At 34.8% G+C, this 21,271-nt stretch overlaps 1 protein-coding gene across 2 annotated transcripts in view; it reads left to right on the top strand.

Moving 5' to 3' along the window:
• Cdh18 (cadherin 18) overlaps window positions 1-21,271 on the top strand; it is a 739,086-nt gene that overhangs the window by 198,845 nt on the left and 518,970 nt on the right. For both annotated transcript variants that reach the window (XM_075975833.1, XM_075975835.1), the window contains exon 2: window positions 6,768-6,837. The gene's annotated coding sequence lies outside the window, so the exon portion shown is untranslated. The remainder of the gene's footprint in view (window positions 1-6,767; window positions 6,838-21,271) is intronic.

Raw genomic sequence — 21,271 nt, 5'->3', positions numbered from 1 at the left:
TCATTTATTCATTGTTTAGCCATATATTCTTTAATTATAATTTTAGAGCCCTTTCTACTTATAAAAAATTAGTCTTGTAAAAAATTCCATGTTGCATTGTAGCAAATTCACATGTGTTGTGTATTCCACACCTCACAGTGATGTTTTTAAATTTCTCTTCATTATCGTGAGTTGTTTTCTTCAGCAGAGACCTAGGTTTTAGCGTCTATGGCATTTGCATAACAGAGCTGTCTAATGAAGCATGTCTTAGAGTACCCCAGTCTTTCAGGAAGGCAGGACTTTGACATCTTACTTCTGCAAAGCCAGCAGGAGAGTGAATTTACTATGAAGGACCCTTTCCTAACACAACCTAATCACAGATTTCCTATCCATGCTTAAATCCAGGCTGCCTTTAAGGGAGGACAATCTCCACAAGACAAATATAGTAGAAGGTGGGGGTTTGACATCTTCTACTCCATGATTTGGGACTTTCTAAAGGTGAAACACATTCATTACCTATCGGGTTTACAAATAGCCTCACTTCCTTAGTGCATCAATTCGGAGCCAACCTCATCAAAATCACATTATCTAGGATGCTAAAATCTAAACCAGGTAAATAGTACTTAGTCAATTGCTGCTCTCAAGTGCTAAAATGCTAAGCACATGCCTGATGTAATTCAATAATTAGAGTTCCAAGAATTTTTTTCTATTATAAACCTCAAATAGGAACAAGTTTATCAGACTACAAAGCATTCACTTCACTATGACCAAGCAGTAAAGTGAAATAGTCCCAAGTTTCTGGGTTCTGAAGGGAGAAGGTGAAAACAAGCATGGGGAAATGAGGCTGCATGTTCCCAAAAGGGTGCATGTTATTCATTGGGTTCAAAGACCTGGAAAACTCATTTGAAACTCTTCAAAATGATCTGTCAGGCAATAATCGTTTCTCTTGAAAGGGACTTAGCGCACTTTTAAAGGTTTTTGACTAAAAAATGATTAAACTATTAGTGAGGGAACAGTTGATGAGATCAGCTGTGAGATCTGAGTTTCCTAAGCAGAAAATACACTGTTTGAAGAAGTAATTCCTTCAACTAAAATATAAAAATAAGTGTATCTATTTGTTTTCTTATTGGAATTCTTACTGGGAGTCACATTTAGAAGTCCCACTGAATTTACCTGGTTCTTGTAAACCCTGTTAGAAGTAACAGCAAAGCATTTTAATATTTCTTATTACGCAGCCACTCACTTTTTCTGGACAACTCTTAGAGCCTTTGATTTTATGAATATACAATAGCATTGTAAATAGAAGAATGAATTGAAATTGAGTGGAATTTAGCATAGCTTGAGTACCTTTGAGATGGTGTGCCATATAATTGGAAACACATTTAATGCAATTATGTATATAAGTAAATTCTTTTATATTGTTATTCTAAGAACACTGTATAAATTAATACTGTTGACATTTTCTTTAGAGTAATTGTTGCATGTTAATATTAGACAATCAGAAATTGTTGATATGAGGACAAGATAATGCGACATGAGGTAAAAAAGGAGATGATGCTGTAGTTATGTATTATACCACTTTACTTCCCTAGCATATACCAACCATGGCATTGAGCTATTATATAAACATGAACAACTCCAAAAGTAAAAGCAAAAATTAGATGAAAGTGAAATATGTTCTTAATAAGGGAAAATATTACAAATCCTTTCTTTATATTTGTTATAACTGGATTATTTATTACTTTCATATAAATATGTTAATAAGGGAAATGCACTTGTTTCTTGCTGATTGCTCAAGCTGAGCATTTTCCAGAAAATAAAGAACATTTGTAGATTAATTTTCTCTTGCCACATGTTAGTGACTAAGCCAGCATACTGAGTCCTGTTTAGTTAAGCTGTGCATTGTACTGCAGATCTGAGGGTGGGGGGCCCTGAGTGCCAGCATTGGAGCATAGAGGAACAGGCACCTGCTATTTGCCTTTTTTCCGATTAGCCTATGTTATCTTCAGCAGGATATATGTGCCATTCATAAAAATATTTCCCTGGTCACACAGGTTTTCATTCTGTAGAATATTAAGATAATCCAATTCTGAGCATTATTGCTTAGAAGTTTTTGATATTCCTCACTCCAGATTAATTGTCTAAAAGTTGTTGTGTGTATGCCTAGGGTGTCAAATAGCTCTTGCCGGGGTCCAGGCCTTAGTTTTGTTTTACTGAAAGTGATTAGACCTGAACTAACAATTTTCATAGAAAACTACAACTCAGGGACAACCAATCAACAAGCACCCCCTTGACCTTCTGCTGACTCGCAGATGACCACAGTCTCCTGATAACTAAAGATAGCTTTTCCCACCCTACAGTCAGAGATTCACACACCACCAGGCCTTCTATCAGTCAGCTCCCACCAATCAGCCCCCAGACTAATCTTTCCTCCTTTAGTCATACTGAGATTAATCCATTCTCCCTGGAATTCCCCTAATATCGCTTAGAAGGAGCTTGAGACCTTCTTTGGGGTTTTCCATATGCCACTCTAATATTGGAATTAATAAAGTTTTCTCTTTTTTATTGCAGACATGACTATTGTTGATCTTTTCTTGAGTACTTCTCTCAGATCCTAACATACCAAGTCCTGGAAAGAGTTAATTCTAAGAATTAGTAGACAGAAAAACACACACTTTGTTCTATCACAGTTCCTGGAGTTAAACTTTCAAAAACATCATGTGGTTTTTATATTTATTTTTGTAGGATAGCGTTATAGGGTTGTATTGCTTACATAGTTACCATGAGACTTAAGAAAAGTGTTTCTGTAATCTGATGTATTTTGCTTTTCTATGCTTATAATTGTGATACTATAAGATTATTATAAGATTAAACAATAGACAGGCAATCAAAGCATTAAAGGTTTCTTTCTGCACATGATACTTATAGAACACCATAGCACATTTCCTAGTATCATCAGCTCAGTAACTACTATATTTTATTTCCTGGACTCTAAAGGACCCAGCTCTTGGCTCTGAACTTTTAATTAGCACTTCAAACTCAACAATGATTTAACAGTTTTCCTAAAATCCATTGGTCTTACCTAATACAACATTACCTATTTTGACATTTCTGTTGGGTGAAATTCTGTGTTCCATAAAACCTGGAGCCTTTATTTTCCTTCTAAAACTTACAATAGCCCTATATGTAGTATGTGTTTTTGTTGGTGAGAAGTTCTGCTTATGTTTCTTATACCACCGAACTTTTCAGACTTAAATATAATGATTCCACATATTTAGACACTAGAAGAATTGGTGAATGAGTCTATTCGTTTTGCTTTGTCATGAAAGTATTTGAGATACTGTTTGAAAACTACACAGAAAATAGTCATAATTTCAGAAAAATCAAATCATGAATTAAATTACATTGACAGCTTTGAACAGGTAAAACTGACTTTTTCTAAGAAGGTCAAGAATACAGATAATTTTTGGGTCCTTAGCATTTGTAAAATATTCATCATCTCTAAGGTCATACCTTTCAGGAAATTTTCAGTATTGGTTTTTCATGGCTAGCAATTCAGTCCATCTGAAATTATGTTGTATGGATCATACAATATTGAATAGATTTTATTCATTTTTAAGATTCTGTTCTCGTTTATATGTGTATTGATTTTCAATACACTACTGTTATAAAAAGTTTTCATTTATGCTCCTCAGTTTCTTGAATTTTTATTTACCATTCACTAAAAATAGATTTTTTTCCATTCAAAAATTTACACTCCTCCCCTCCTCCCATTCCCCTCCCACTCCCCCACTCACCCTCCTCTCTCCCTCTCCCTCCTTAAGAGAGAGCAGGGAATCTTCCCTGTAGGAAGTCCAAGGCCCTGTCCCCCTACTTCCATGCCTAGGAAGCTTTGCATCCAAATAGACTAGGGTCCCAAAAAGCCAGTACATGCAGTAGAAACAAGTCCCAGTGCCTCTATCAATGGCTTCTCAGTCAGTCCCCCTTGTCAGCCACATTCAGAGAGTCTGCTTTGATCACATGCTCATTCAGTCCCAGTCTAGCTGGATTTGTGAGCTCCCATTAGAACAGGCACACTGTCTCAGTAAGTGGACCAACCCCTCGCAATCCAGACTTCCTTGTTCATCTTGTCCCTCCTTCTGCTCTTCAACTGGACCTTGGGAGCTCAGTCTGTCGCCAGACGAAGATTCTATGGTGATATTCGAGATAATCATCAGTGTGATAGTGGGGCAAAGCCAGTTCAGGCACCCTCTGCTCTGTTGCCCAAGGACTTAGCTGGGGACATCCCCGTGGACACCTGGAATTCCCTCTAGAACCAAGTCTCTTGCCAACCCTAAAATGGCTCTCTTAAAGTAGATACCTTCTTCCCTGCTCTTACTTATATCTGCCCTTCCTCCGTCTCCACCCTCCCATTCCCCCAAGCTTTCTCCAGTCTTTTCTTTCTCCCTTCTCTCTCCCCCTCTCCCCTCCCCCCACCCTTACCCCCACCCCCATGCTTCCAACTTTTGCCTGGCAATCTTTTTAGCTTCCAATTTCCAAGAGGATCTATATATGTTTTTCTTTGAGTTCACCTTGTTATTTGGCTTCTCTAGGTTTCTGAACTATAGACTTAATGTTTTTTTTTTGTTTGTTTGTTTTTTGTTTGTTTGTTTGTTTTTGCTAGAGTCCACTAATGAGTGAGTACATACCATATTCATCTTTTTGGGTCTGGGTTATCTCACTCAGTGTTTTCTGTTTCTGTCCATTTGCATGCAAAATTCAAGATGTCATTATTTTCTACCCCTGAGTTGTACTCTAATGTGTATATATTCCACACTTTCTTCATCCATTCTTCCATTGAAGGGCATCTAGGTTGTTTCCAGGTTCTGGCTATTGCAAATAATTCTGCTATGAACATAGTTGAACAAATGCTTTTGTAGTATGATTGGGCATCTGTTGGGTATATTCCCAGGAGTGGTATTGCTGGATCCTGAGGTAGATTGATTCCCAATTTCCTGTGAAACTGCCACACTGATTTCCAAAGTGGTTGCACAAGTTTGCATTCCCACCAATACAATACATCCTGATCACATTTTCCTTCCCCCTACTCCTCCAAGTTTCTTTCCCCATTCCCTTCCTTTTGGATATACTTACTTTTTGTTGCTTTTTTAGAAAATAATAGACTTCTAAGAGAAAACATAATAAAATAAAAAGCAAACAAAAAACATCACATTGAGGGTGGCTAAGCATGCCAACAGAAGGAAAAGAGCCTAAGAGGAGTCAGAATATCAGAAACCCACTCACTCACTCATTGAGGAATTCCATTAAAATGCTAAACTTGAAGCACTGATATATATGCCTTGATATATGTGGAGAACCTGATACAGAGCCCTGCAAACTCTATGTATACTGTTTCAGTCTCTGTGAGTTCATGAATTCATTTGACTTAGATGGCCTTTTATGATGGTGTTCTCCATCCTCTCTCAATCTTGTAATCTTTCTGCCTCCTCTTCAACAGAATTCCCTAATCGCTGCGGGGCAGTATTTGACAGAGACTTCCTTTTTAGAGCTGTTTGTTCCATGGTCTGTCTCTCTCTGCATAGTTCTTGACCATGGGTCTCTGTATTTGTTCTTAACTGCTGCTTTAGTAGGGTTCTCTGATGACATCCAAATAAGGCACTGATATATGAGTAGAGCAGAATATCATTAGGAATCACTTTCATCACTACATTAAAAAAAAAAACAGTAGTATTTTGTTTTGCCCTAGGTCTTTGGACTTTGTAGTTTCTGGTTCTTGGACAATTCAGAAGTGTTGGGTATGGTTTGGATATGAAGTTCCATCTTGTGGAATGCTCCTTAAGTCAAATCAGTTATAAGGAAACTAAAGAAGTAGCAGGATTTCTATTTCAGAGATAGGGATGAATAAGATTTTGAGGTTAGGAGGGAAGGGGGAGACTTCAGCTAGCCGATACGATTCCCTGCCCTGCCTGTTCCCGTGAAATGCCTGTTGGTGTTGGAGATTGGGATAACTGGATGAGTAGGGGAAGGAAGTTCATAGACAAGATTTTTAGTGACCCATTGAGGATAGAGTCAGAGGGGAAAGGACACTGTAGGTATTCTGCTACAGAACTCTTTAAAAAACAGTGATTGTGTCAGGAGGAGAAGGAGACGTGAACATCTGCAGACATCCTTCCTGCCTCCTGGAAGTAGTGTTTGACCTGTTTCTGGAATTTTATTCCAAATTTTAATATTCGGTTGGTTTTATACTGATATTAGATATACTACTATAATACTACCCTCCTAATTATACAACCCTGCATTCTTAATCCAATGAAGAAATAATGAATTGGGGAATGAAAATAGCTAACCATTCTTGAACAGGTAATAATTTAGGTACCTGAGATTCTATTTTCCATTCTCAGTACAAAATCTAAAGAAAAGTGTCCAAGTTTAAGCCTTTCCATGCATGATAACATTCTGCCATTAGTCCTGTTTTTCCTTACCATTGTATCCTTAAAATTTTGCCTGTTAAATGTGTACTAACTGATGCTATATCTTAGCTGTAGAATGTCTCACACAGAAAAAGCCCTTGGGTCAATCTCCAACACTAAAATCATTTAACCAAACAACTGTATATTTTAAATTGCTTTTAAAAGTTGATTATCTAAGACTAATCATCTATAGTCTATAACGAAAATAAATTTTATTTTAGTAGTAAATATGAAAGTATTCAGGGAGATTTCTTAGTTGTTTTTTTTCTTTCTCAAGGATTTCATGTTTTTCTTCTCTCTTTCCACTTTTCTTTTCAGTGTAGGACTCAACCACTGAAATAATTAAGAAGAAATCCTATCATCAAATATTCATGAACTGAATTATAAGGTAAATTTTCTACTATTTCCTACATGAAAATGTTACAGAAATGTCAAGTTGTTGGCATGCAATGTTTCTGAATTATCTTCTGTGATAATGAAGTAATACTTTGAAATGTGACAGGATCCGGTTCTTCTCTGTCTCAAATTCACTTGTAAAACCCATTGAACAGTTACTAGCATTAGTAAATTTTTTGTATTTTTGTCTCTCTCTATAAATGACTTCATCTTTCTTATTTGTTCTTCAAAATATGGTCTTATGTAGTCAGAGCTCACTCTAGACTCAAATGTATTTAATGTACAGAAGATTAGATTATCTTTGAACTCTGAATCCTCCTTCTGTAACCTAAGTGGTAGAATTATAGGGGTGTGCTATCATTTCTGGTTGATCATTCATCCTACAGGAGTATTCGCAACAAATTATAGAGAAAACAAAGATAAACAGACACTGTCGATTTTATAGGACACTCCACATTTCTTTATACAAGTAAATATAGAGATATATTGTTTTAAAATAATTATTTACATATGCAAAACTTTTATAAAAAGTATTTGTTTCAACAAAATCTTTATCTTTTAATACAATAAATTGTAAATGTTATGGGAGATAAAATGACAATTATTGATAGCAGTTTATAGTGTACTATCTAATTATTAGTGTATATATATTAAAAAGTTATAGGGAATTTATCTCTTCCTTTAACATATAACATAATAAAAAACAAATGAGCTAATATATACTTGTTTAATTTTGTATAAATTATACACTTGCCACTTATTTTAGACATCAATATCCTATTTTTATGAATTATTTTTATTTGTATAGATGAAAAAATAAAATATTCAGCCATATATAACAGTATTTATCTGTAATCTCTCACTTGAGAAGGGAGGTAGGCAAGAAAATTGTGATCATACTGATATACATAGTGAATCTACCCCGCCAGACAGTGTGAGACCCAATACCAAAAGAGCAGAAGTAAAATAAGTGCTTTTCTTTACTGTTTTACTCTCAAATATTTTAGCTTTCACTTGTATTTCAAAAATGCTTTAACTGCCTCTAAGATATCACTGAACATAAAATTAAAAATAATTTAAAATGTATATTTGAGTTTGGTTTATGAAATTTTATTTACATAAAAAAGCCAATCATATTATTACTAACTAATACCTCTTAAAAAACTCATTATTGGAAGTACACCATAGAGCCATGTGTTTTGAGTTTGTGAAAACAGAAAGCTTTTTTTATGTCCCAGGATGCAAACTAAACATATAAGTTTGGATGTTAAACAATTGTATCTTTTTTGCAATAAATTGCTTATATGTATAAATTTTATGTTCCCTTCCCCTGGACTAGAGGTAACCTAGGCTTATGTATTTATGCTGTTCTTCATGGTGAAACCATCCCTGCTTAATTTAAAAACTCTCGTAGTTGACTCAGAGGTTTATCTGTATAAGAATGTTTCACAATGTAAATGTGGACTCCAGATTTTCATTGGAGAAAACAGTTTTGACTAGTACAAGGTGATGATAACTCTGTTAAGCTATTAAAATCAAACACAGCAGTTAGATTCAACCACAGAAAATAGAAGGGGCTAATAAAGCTGAGAGAGAAACTGCATCCTAACAGCATGTGGTTGGACACTGGGGCAAAGACTTACATCATATTGATGTCTTATTAATTTTAATTAATCTTAGAATCTTCTTAGGTACCATTGAGATTCTATAATAAAATTTTAAGTCTTTACTATGAGCGCTTTTAATAAGTAGTTTAGAGTTGAGAGTAATCAGTTCAAAAAACATGTTTTCATTTTGTTAGTTAATAAGGTTTTCAAATTCTTGAAAAATTAAACTCACTAACAAAGAAAGTATCTATGGCTTAGTCAGTAGTTTCTTAAGTAAAGAATAGTCTTACATTTCAGAAAAAAAATCATTTTCAACTATCTTTACAAGAAGGTTTTCTATTCAGCAATATTTCTACTTTAAATTAATGATGTCTTCAAACTGAATATAAAACATATTTGCAAAATTTTAATTATAAAACTAAAACTGAAGTAATAATTGCATAATGCTAAGTAGCTCATCTGTTTTGAACTTTATTTCATTTAAGTGAAAGTTAAAATATATAGTTGATATTTAGAAAGGTAAAAACAAAAAACTTGAATTTGTATGTGAATCAGAGTCTATAATTGTATATATATATATGTGTGTGTGTGTTATATATAATATATTACATATATTAATACAGTTGTATGAATGGGTTTAGTGTTTATTTTAGAAAGATCAAGAAAGGGTAACTATAGGTGTTGAAATATACATAGGTCATGAAAAATATTAGAAAGCAAATTGTTTCTATAGTTTCAACACTATCACAGCTATTATTATGATGATGATGATGATGATGATGATGATTATGATGATTACTATGGTGGTGAAGTACATAGAACTGTAACTGCTCCTGAAACAGCAATGCCCTAAGGAATCTCTCTTGTTATAGAATGATTATTCAAGCTGTATAGCTTTCAATTAAGAGCACATTTAATCAAATGGGTACTTTAATCTAGATTTTGATGTTTAATTTATGATTTTGTTACAATAAAATAATTTTTATTTTAAAATATATACAAATGTCATTTTAAATAAGTTAATCTTGGTAAATAATAAATGATTCCTATATATTTATTTACTTTCAATTTATCTGATATTTTGTTTTGAAAACAAAGTGCCATGGGATAATACCTTCCTTTTAAAATATTACTTTAAGTATGTTTCATTAAATACACCCTTTAGTATTTATATTTTCTTGTCTCAAAACACCAGCGTTCATATATCAGTTTCATATAGTATGTTAGAAAAATTCACATTTGACTTTTTGTACTTACCCACAGGTATTCTAGTTTATCTTCACACGTCTTTTTAATTCCACAAAGACATTAGATGATCGAACTAGGGTACAATTAAAAGACTCCCAAAGTTAACTGAGTAAATTTAACTTGCTATACCAATGGTGCTTGCCAAATGAAATAGACTAAATCCGTATTCACTAACATCTGTGTTTTCTGATATTTGTTTGCCAATGCATTTGTTACTCAAAGTGATTATGTGCTATGTGTAAGTTATTACTCTATTAGACCTTTCAAGACAGATGAAGTCTACGACTTCAAATGGTTTTAAGAGTTTATTTTAAACATGATTGAAAATAGCAAAGAATAATTCTACGTTAAGCTCCGCATTTGTTGTGTGTCTTTTCTTGATAAACATCCCCATAGTTGGCATGAAGAGAATCATGGTTCTACCTGATTACGATATTGACTGGTTCTCTGTGCTTCTTTTGATCTTTGACCGAACAGAACCCTGGTTTCTCTAAGATGTGCATGCCTGTTTCATGTAGGTTTGTAATTCATGAAGATGACAGAATGGGTTTCCTTCTTGCAAGTAGGTGTCATTCTCGATTTCCCTATTGATGCTGCCACTTGTCTGGCTACAAGAGACTAGGGTGTAGAGAGATGTCCTTGAATCCCTGAGAATATTTTTCTCTCGACACAAAGCTGAAGATTTACAAGCATGTCTTATCCTCTGAGAGACAGAGTCTAAAAGACTGTTTATGAGAAAGAATATGATTGCGGACTTCCAGGTTTCTTGATGAACAGCATCACTCATACTGTAGAGTCAAGCATTTATTGCTCCCTCTTACTTAGTAGTGGCAGCTGCTTGAAACACGTCTCTTTGAAGAAATAACCCTCATCCAGCGTGTAGTAAATCGTAAAGCTCCATCTTCAACCAAAAACCTCAGCTTTTCTAAAAAAAAACTAAGCAAGCAAATAAAACCTTGTAAAATTTTACATTAAAAAGAAACCTCAGTATCAATTCACTCCACGTGTGTGTGTATCTGTGTGTTAGCGTTAATTCTAAGGATTGAAGTAAGGCTAGCAGACGAGATGCAAACATCTTAATCCACTGAGTTACTTTCCTTTAAGCATATGGTTTCAAATGTGTTTGTTTATTTTTCATATATATGCTTTCAAATGTCAAGGAATAAACCAAGGATTTGTGCATGTAGAGCAAACACTGTCACTGACTGATCTGAAACCCAAACCAGGGGATTTTTGTGTCAGTCTTACAAAATACTACTATAGCATCACACAGGTGTTATGTTTGTTATCTACTTAAACTGATACTTCACTAAAGTGATTATAGACAACAGTGTATAGTAAACACTTGTTTGAGCTCATTACATTATTGAATATTGCTCTACCTTAAATATATATGCCTGTGCATAATCCTTAGAATAATTCACACTCTGTTGTTTCACTTTCCAAAATTTGGAAGTTCATTCTAAAACTTTTGCTATAACAAGAATGGGAAGTATCATAGATTTAATATATTAGATATTAATTAGATATTAATACATAATATACACATCTGTATGTATATACATATATATATATATATATATTTGTAAAATGTGCCTTATTACATATAAATTTCCAAGCTACTTAGAAAGTACTTGCCAAGCATTAGCAGAAATACTTGTAGCTCAGGAAAAGCACAAAAGTTTGCTGATGTGTGGGTTTTCATTGTGCTTTATACACTGAAATTTTCTTGTTTGTTTTATTTTGTTTAGGGGATTGGGAGGTTCTTCTGTATTGCTCAGCCTTTTCAGGAAACTCTATGCAGTTCAAACAGCCTTCAAACTCACCTCCCAGTACCATTATATTTTGCTAGTATGTGTTATTTTTTAATTTTATTTTCATTTATAATGATGTGTATACATGTATCTTTCTCTATAACTGTGTGTGTATGAGTGTCAGGTCCATGGAGGCTAGAATCCTCAGTAGTCTTGGCGATGGACTTACAGGTGGTTGCGAGCCACCTGACAGGTGTTAAGAATCAGATTTGGTATGCTGGTCAAGCTAGAGCATAGCTTTAATCCCAGCACCCAGGTCAATGAGGCAGGCATATCTCTATGAGCTTGAAGCCAGACTGAATTGCAGAGAGTTTCACGACAGGATTGTAACACAGAGAAACCCTGTCTCAAAATCTAAAGAACCAAGATAATAACAAAAAAAAAATTAAACATCAGCATTTGATCCTTTAGAGAAGCAATAAATGCTCTTAACAACAGCCATCTCTTCTGTCTGCAGCTGTCCACGTTTTGTTAATGTGTGGTATGGATTGTTGCAACAGCGTACAGTCACCAGTCACAATGATATCTATCATTCTCATGAGTGTTCCTGAGTGACTGTAGTTTTAGCCACTGTGATAGGCTCCTTAATGAGGGAAAAGTTTATATAAAAAGCTTTCAGGAATCTAAAGCTACCTTGACTACTCCAGCTTTGTCACAGAAGAGATTTCCTGAGCAAATACCTCTAGATCATATAAGCACCACACTGAGGCTCTTGAGTTTTACACCCTTTAAAAAATATATTTTTATAAAATGTAAAATTTTTATATTTTCTATATTTATATATTTTATACATTTTAAAAATTATATTTTTCATTCTTAATAATCTCATGCAGGTATACAGAGAAATATGATCATTCCTGTCACTGAATTATCCTCTCCAACTTGTTGCTTATCCTCTAATATACCCTGTCATCCTTATGTAATATTTTCTTTATTTTTTTGATAGCACACTAAATTCATTTCAAGTTGCCTGTCCATGCATGAATGTGTGTTCTATCTCAGCTTTCCTGGTTGCATCTCCCTTATTATATTCACCACAGTTTTGTTTTCTGTTCTGTCTCTGAAAAAAAAATTATATTCAGTAACATTTGTTCTTGGATTCAAATCTAGGCAATCTATGATTTAAAGTCTCTTTGATATAGCTTCACAAATTTAAAATTAGAAATTGTTACAAAATATTGCCATCCTCTCCAATGTCATATCAAAAAAAGTATAGTGTTATTGCTCTGTTTGATTTAAAACAAGATCTGAATATTGTCCAATCAAGGATTTCTATTTTATTTTTTAAGCCCACTCTATAAGGACAAGGAAGCCACTGTGCATACCTGAAGCCATAACTACTAAAAAATGCCATTTAGTTCTGATTTAACACAATTCCTGGGCACCAGTAAATCACCTAATATTCAAAGTCAACGCATAAGTCCTTTCAGTTCTGTAGTTTTCTTTCCTGAATTTTGTTTATTCTAAATCAGTTTCTAAATCTACTGCATAAGGACTGAACATATTAAAGAAAATAGAAGGTTCTCTCCTTTCTCTATCCCCCCACCGTTCAAGAGACTATTTCTTGGGGTTCTCCATTCCTTTACTTGTCATGCCTTCCTAGGATTTTTAAAAATAGTTTCTTCCCTAGAAAAAGAAATTACAGTTGAAAATGCATTTTGATAATAAACTATGAATAGGTAAAAAAAAAAAAACAGTTGTTTTCCTAGAACAAAAACTTTTAAAACAATGAATTATTTAGAAAATATGGGATTGTTACATGTATTTATCATAAACAAACTATATATTTTTATATCCCATTCAAACTATTTAACTACAGCAATTCTTTTGTCTTAAACCATTGCTTGAAATTCCAACAAGACTCTCAGAATTTGGGTTTCTGTGATATTTGTGGGACGTGTCGCTGTTGTTCTCCCCCTGTTGCCATGGGGACTCCATTCAGTGTGGGCATGTGCGAACACGGAAATGGAGTGTAGAATGCCAGGTTCCACAGTCTCCAAGTAGAACTCATTAGCATGTGAAACAAAACGTGAGGTTTCTGCTTGTGAGTCATTACTTTGTTTTCTGTGCTGCTTATTACATTTCCTTCATTAGCTACGTAAAGTGAAATTTCTCATGTAGGAATTAATGTCAGTAGGTTGCTCTTAGTTTACAGGTAGTAATTTGCAGTAAGAGACACTCATTTGTTTTTCTCAACTGCACTGCTGAAACTGCAATATTTTGAGTGAAAATATATAAATACTGCATGATGCTCACTCTTTCAGTAAGTCATAATAAATTTTTAATTGAATTATGTCAAATGTTCAACTGTGAATTCAGAGACACAGGCTTGATTGACAGCTCTCTCTTTCGATGCTTATTACCTTTATGACCTTAGGTAATTAGTGAAGCCTTTCTCAGCCTGAGTACATGTGACTTGATAATCACCTTTGGGAATCAACGACTCTCAAATACTTTTCCATTATAAACTTTGGGTGATCTTATTTAAAACCATGGACAAGATCATTGAGTTTATTTTAATGGTATTCTTACTTAAGAATCCTGCTTTATTTATATGTTTTGATGTGTTGAATTTAATTTTCTTAGATTTTTGAGAAATCATAGTAACTAGTAGGCTTATAGTTCTGTTTAAAACATAAATCTATTACATATTTCACAGAGAGATTTCAACATTAGTTCATCTGATGCCTAATCAAAGATGCTTATTTTATTAATGCTACTGATGGTTACTTGTCATTGATAAATATGTAGGGGTAAATATTTAGATATTATAATTAGTTACAAAGCAATCAAAAGACGACCATAAAACATAAAGCCTAAATGTTCAAAATTGTCACCCAGAGCTAATGAAGACTAAATGACTATCTACCAAAATACAGTCATGTAGGAAAGCAAAAGCATGTCTTCCATCACACAAAAGACACCTTCATAGAGAAATAGTCCTAGGACAAAAACACGGAGTAAAGCGAAGTTTCTGCTTCTCAGCTCAGAGTGGACTTGGCTTCTCTTTTGGCTGCTTCCAGCTGTTTTCACCATTTCTCTATGTGGACCACATGGAGATGCCAGCCACAGGGGCCTTGTATTCATGCCAGCAAAGCATAACTTTCAGCACATTGGAGTCATGCATTGATGTATGCAAAGGGCTTGCTAAAATCTAGCCCTTACACAATTCCTTGGAGAGCAGGTATTCAGAAAGAAGTTTGTAAATTCATCTGAGGCACTTAGGAGGAATGAATTTAATTACCCTTCATTATCACTGGCATAATAGGGACGTTTGTTCATTTCAATTGTTGGTTAACATAAGAAATTGAATAGAGAGAGCCATTTCATTTTCTCTCTCTCTCTCATTCTGCCTTGGCTTCTTATAGGTTTTCTAACCCATTTCTATGGAATAACATCATATAAATATTATTGGGTTTTTGAGATTGATATTAGATGCATGGTTCATAGGTCATTTTGAGTTGAAAGAGGAAGACAAAGCAAAATAATGTTTATATGTTTTCTTAGTTTGGTTCTCCACTTAAGTACTGTGGGGATTTGTTTTTTTCTATTCAAAATACTTTAAAATGAAATTTAAATTTCATGCCATACAAAACATTTATTAGCTGGTGAATAAAATAATAGATGAGTAATTATTTCACAACATTTTCATTTATAGCCAATCTTCTTTCCAATAAAATCCATGATCAAACATTAAATTAATGATTTTTTCTTATTAAATTACATTGTAAATTCCTTCTACAAAATTAAAACTAAGTAAAACTTCAGACAAGTGAGTTATTGCTTTCAGTTTTTTTCTTCAATTATCCTGCATATGCTTAACTAAGGGTATTTTTGCCATAATTTTCTGTGTAATTTCTCACAAGTGTGATTAATATACTGTGAATGTAAATAGTGCTTCAAACTAAATAAGACTTCAGCACTTTTAAAAGTTTGTGGACTTGTGTTTGGAGTGAGATTCAATGGCCATTTCATCAGAGGTTAGGATTTAATTTTGGAATGAGAGCACGTTTTTGTAGCGGCGTAAACGAATGCAGACAGATTGTAAAAATATATATAGTTTTAATGTAGAAATAGACTTACAGAACCACTGTTCCCGCGGAGACCAGGAAAGCAGAAGAGAGAGCTGGGAGCAGGCTCGCCAAATTTATAGGCAGACATTAGCCCGAGGTGAACACTCCCCCCAAGGGGCGGGACTTATCCCTACATCTCCCCTTTTTGTCTAAATAAGACAGAACCAAACCAAATACAACTATATATAATAACAACAAATAATAAATATAACAAACAATATTGAGAACAAAATCTTTGCTAAACATTCTATCTCAAGGAGTCCAAATAATGTAGAGAGTAACTACAATTATATAATCTTCAACTCCGTCAAAGATCTGAGAAGGGAATAAACACTACTCAACAAACGAGATATATCCAAAATGTGCAACAATTGACAGAGACAACTGACTACCTGGGCAATCACTCAAAGTCTCGTTTGCAATGTTGAGTCAACCAATTTTGGCTAAGGTCTAACATAACTGACATACCATTATTAAAGGCAAGGAACTTTTCAAAACTATCTTACCCTGTCTTGGCAGGATATGACAGTCCTGTTTTATCCATTGATTCACGCTCTGTATCTCTGTCAGTGGTTGAGGTATGGGCATTTCTTTGCCCAATGGCCAGTTCTGCCAAATAGAAAGGCTCTAGATGGAGTGTCTTTGGTGCTCAACATTCTCTCGGGAATAGAGCGGTGTTGCCAGGAGCAATTGTGTCTCACTATCACGAAACTCTGAGTTAGATTAAAGGCCATTTTCTACAGCTCTTTGAAGAGGTCGAAGATTATCTATCTATACTGAGTATAATCTCTATATATCTAGAGAACCGGATTAGTCTAATTATAAATGACAAACTTAGATGACTATTTATCTATATAATTCTCAATATCTATTTAACTTAAAGACTAAGACAATAAACAACTGTGTAACAAATGAGAATAATGACCTCCAAATATAAACACTGTACAAATATACATTGCAATATGGCAAATATATATCAATACACAAACATTATATAAGTATCTTAATCAGAGGTAGAAATGTACATTGCAATATGGTAAATATATACAATATATATCAATACAATATATGTCAATACATAAAAATGTTTTAAACAGACATAGAAACATGCATGAATACAATAGTCAATATAATTTAACTTTGTATCAATATACAAGAATCGATACCAATATATTTGTCTAAAAGCAGTAACTCACAATTATAAATCTATTATCCCATCATTCCCTCTTTTTTTTTCAAAATGATCCTTGAGCTTATAAAATTTCTCCCCCAACCTCCCAACCCCTAAATGATGTCCCTAAACCCAGGGGTAAACTTTACTGGGAGAGAGGACATCATCCTCTAGAATTACTTCCAGCTGTCATGGGGGCGATGTTCTTTCTGGGGGATCCTGTGAAAGTAAAATGATGGTTAAATTTCAAGATCAATGTCTTTTAAAATTGCAAATAGTCTCTGAGTATTTTGTGGAGGTCTGGCCAGAATGTTGTACAAGATGTGCAGCATTTCAGCTAACCAAGTTGGGATTGTTTTGTGCAGCTGGTATCCAAAACAGGTCTTGTAGTAGCGCTATCAGTATCATGACGTCATATCAACCAGGTAGAGTTGTTGTTGTGGGGCCCCATCTTCTTCCTGGAAACTTCAAATGTCACTTCAGGAAAAACTCATTGTTCATTATGAAAAACTTAAACATTAGTCATATAGACATATATATATATATATATATATATATATATATATATATTCAATCAAAGGCATGATAGATATATTCAATGAAAAGTATGATAGATATGGAGAAAAGCAAAGATGTTTTCTAAACTCATATTTCTTTCTGTCCCATATCATGGCTCTTGACATGAGACAGAAATTCCAGAAACTCTGGGTTTTTCTCTTACTAACAGGCTTGGAATTGGAGAGGGACTGAGCCAGAGTCCAACTTCAAAACCAGCTCTATATATTTATAAAGAAATGTTTAATAAGACACATAAATAAAAATTAATACTTACAAAATGTGTCCATCCATCAGTAATTAAATATTCAGGTTCCCTCAATTTCTTTGAAGATGAGTATTTTCCTGTGGAGATAAGAAAAGAACCCTGCCTCCAACCTATCTGTATTTCTTACCATCAGTATTTTCGCCATCCTTATGAAAGAATTGTTATTTATCTTTTCCAAGTGGCTTCTCTTCTTCAAACCGAACCTTTATTAATTTTGATGGTATCCACAATTTTCCCTCACCTGTGGAGATAAGAGCAAAACCGCTTCCCCAACGTAGCACATCTCCTGGCTTCCATTGTGAGGTCAGCACATCCTTGAAATAAACTGGTTGATTTAGTTCAGTAGACTTTTCCATTATCCAATGTCTTTCTGCAGCCGTTGTTCCCTTCTCATTAGCGTTGAGAAAATTCAAGGTTAACAAAGCATTATGGAACCTTTTTCTGGGGGTGTTTTCCACCCCTTTCTGTTTGTTCAACATATCCTTTATAGTTCGATTTGATCTTTCTATGACTGCTTGACCTGTAGGATTGTATGGTATACCTGTAACATGCTTGATATTGTAAAAATCAAAAAACCGTTTCATTTTGCTAGAAACATAAGCAGGACCATTGTCCGTCTTTATTTGTGTAGGTATACCCATGATAGCCATGACTTCTAATAAATGGGTGATTACTGAATCAGCTTTTTCTGAACTTAAAGCAGTTGCCCACTGAAAGCCTGAATAAGTGTCAATGGTGTGATGAACATATTTTAATTTGCCAAATTCTGCAAAGTGGAACACATCCATCTGCCAGATTTCATTCCTTTGGGTGCCCTTTGGATTAGCCCCTGCAGGCAGTGGCGTTTGGTTATAGAAAGAGCAAGTAGGGCATTTCTTTACAATCTCCTTAGCTTGTTGCCATGTAATTGAAAACTCTTTCTTCAAACCTTTGCTATTAACATGATGTTTTTTATGAAATTCAGAGGCTTGTAGCACACTACCAATCAATAATTGATCAATTTCTGCATTACCTTGTGCTAGAGGACCTGGCAGACCCGTATGGGATCGGATGTGTGTTATGTACATAGGGCAAAGCCTGTTCCTGATCAAATCTTGAACCTGGAAAAACAATGAGGTTAGTTCAGTATCATCAGGTATAAATTCAGCAGTTTCAATATGTAAAATAACTCTTTCTGCGTATTGTGAATCTGTAACTATATTAATAGGTTCTTTAAAATCCCTTAGCACCATAAGAATGCATACGAACTTTTTTCCACCTTACCCAAGTCTTCTGATTTGTAACCTGCCTTTTCTGATTTATTTGCATCAGTATAGAATGTACGGCTCCAGTTATTGGAGCATCATGGACGATTCGAGGAAGAATCCAAGAAGTTCTCTTTATGAAGTTAAGCCTCTTGCTTTTTGGATAGTTGTTATTAATGTCTCCCAAAAAATGATCACAAGCTCTTTGCCATGGGTCATTATCTTCCCATAATTTCTTTAGTTCATCAGCAGTGAAAGGCACTATGATTTCTGCTGGGTCTATGCCTGCTAGTTGACGAAGTCTCAGCTTGCCTTTTATAATTAACTCAGAGACGTTCTCCACATAAGTTTTCAGTTTCTTACTTGGTTTATGTGGTAAAAAGATCCATTCCAAAATAATATCATCTCTCTGCATTAAAATTCCTGTAGGAGAAATTTTTGATGGTAGTATGACGAGAATACAATCGAGCTCTGGATTCACCCTATCCACATGTGCCTGTTGTAATTTTTCCTCAATCATTGTCAGTTCCTTTTCTGCTTCAGCTGTTAATTCTCTGGGACTGTTTAAATCTTTATCACCATCCAAGGTTTTGTTCAAATGAATTATTAGATCAGGTGTTATTCCAATAGCTGGTCGTAGACTGGAAATGTCTCCTAACAGTCTTTGGAAGTCATTAAGAGTCCGTAGGCGATCTCTCCGAATTTGTGCTTTTTGTGTCTTAATTTATTGCAAACCTATTTTATAACCTAAATAATTAACAGAATCTCCCTTCTGAATCTTTTCAGGAGCGATTTGCAATCCCCATTTAGGTAAAGGTATCTTTATTTCTTCAAACAGTCTGTTCAAGGTATCCATGTTTGAATCAGATAACAAAATGTCGTCCATGTAATGGTATACTATAGATTTGCGAAATTTCTTGCGTATTATTTGCAATGGTTGGTTCACAAAATATTGGCACAGGGAGGGGCTATTTAACATACCCTGGGGGAGGACGGTCCAGTGGTACCTCCTCGAAGGTTGAGAATTGTTATAAGTAGGCACTGTGAAGGCAAATTTTTCTCTATCTTCTTTTTGCAAAGGTATAGTGAAAAAACAATCCTTTAAATCAATAACTATGAGAGGCCATCCTTTTGGTAATAAAGAGGGCAAAGGAATTCCAGATTGCAGAGGGCCCATAGGTTGAATAACCTTGTTGATGGCCCTGAGATCTGTCACCATTCTCCATTTACCTGATTTTTTCTTAACCACAAATACAGGAGAATTCCAATGGCTGGTAGATTCTTCTATATGTCCAGCATCTAATTGTTCTTGAACCAGCTGTTCTAAAGCCTGTAACTTTTCCTCAGCTAAAGGCCATTGCTTTGTCCATATTGGTTTCTCAGTCAACCATTTTAGAGGCAAGGCTGTTGGTATCTCTGAAGGGACATCAATTGCTTGTTCTTGTACAGCCTGAATGGCCAGTTTTCTCCGTTTATAATATCTTTTAATATTATTCTCAGAAATATAGGCTCTAGAAGCAGCAGGAATGTTAATTTCGGTATTCCATTGTTGTAATAGGTCACGACCCCATAAATTCATTGCAATATTGGCTACATATGGCTTTAATTTTCCTATTTGTCCCTCTGGCCCTATACATTCAACCCATCTCGTGCTCTGCCTTACTGGAGATAGGGTTCCAATTCCCAGGAGCTGAACATTTACATTCTGAAGAGGCCAATATGGATGCCAAGATTCTGGGGTAATGATACTTACATCAGCACCTGTGTCCAGCAGGCCAGTAATAAAAATGCCATTTACACACACTCTCAGTTTAGGTCTTTGATCATTTATAGAAGTTTGCCAAAACACATGTAACTTATCTTTCTGATCATTGTTGCTTGTAACAGTAGGCATGGGGCTTCCTAATTGTCCTGATGAGGCACGTTCTCTGCAGAAACTGGAAATGACTGAACCATGTTTGCCATGGGGGCCTGTGAGGCCCCCCCTCTTATGTTTCCCGACTGTATCAGGTTGCCTTGTTTATCTCTTGTAGACCTGCATTCATTCGTCCAATGTCTGCCTTTTCCACATCTTCTACATAAACCTGAAGGCTGAGTTCTCCTATTTCTGTTATTTCTAGAAGATGCATTATTATTATTATTTCTGAAAGATGCATTATTATTATTATTTCTGAAAATCCGTTGTCTACAATTCCTTTTCATATGACCCATTTTGCCACAATTAAAACATTTGGTATTCTGGTGTCTCCTTTTACCATTGGAAATTGCTTCTTCTACCCATGCTTCAGTGCCATAATCAAATGTATCAACATTGAGTGTATGCAAGACCCATTCTTGCAAAGGCACTGATCTGAGCTTTAAAGGCCCAAAAATCCTTTTGCATTCCATATTTGCATTTTCATAAGCCAAAGACTCAATCATTATACGTCTTGCTTCTGGGTCAGAT

Source organism: Microtus pennsylvanicus, chromosome 6 (genome assembly GCF_037038515.1).
Source record: "Microtus pennsylvanicus isolate mMicPen1 chromosome 6, mMicPen1.hap1, whole genome shotgun sequence".
In the NCBI taxonomy this organism is placed as follows: Eukaryota; Metazoa; Chordata; class Mammalia; order Rodentia; family Cricetidae; genus Microtus; species Microtus pennsylvanicus.
The sequence above is the reverse complement of the archived record's forward strand: the minus strand, read 5'-3'. Positions and strand labels throughout refer to the sequence as shown.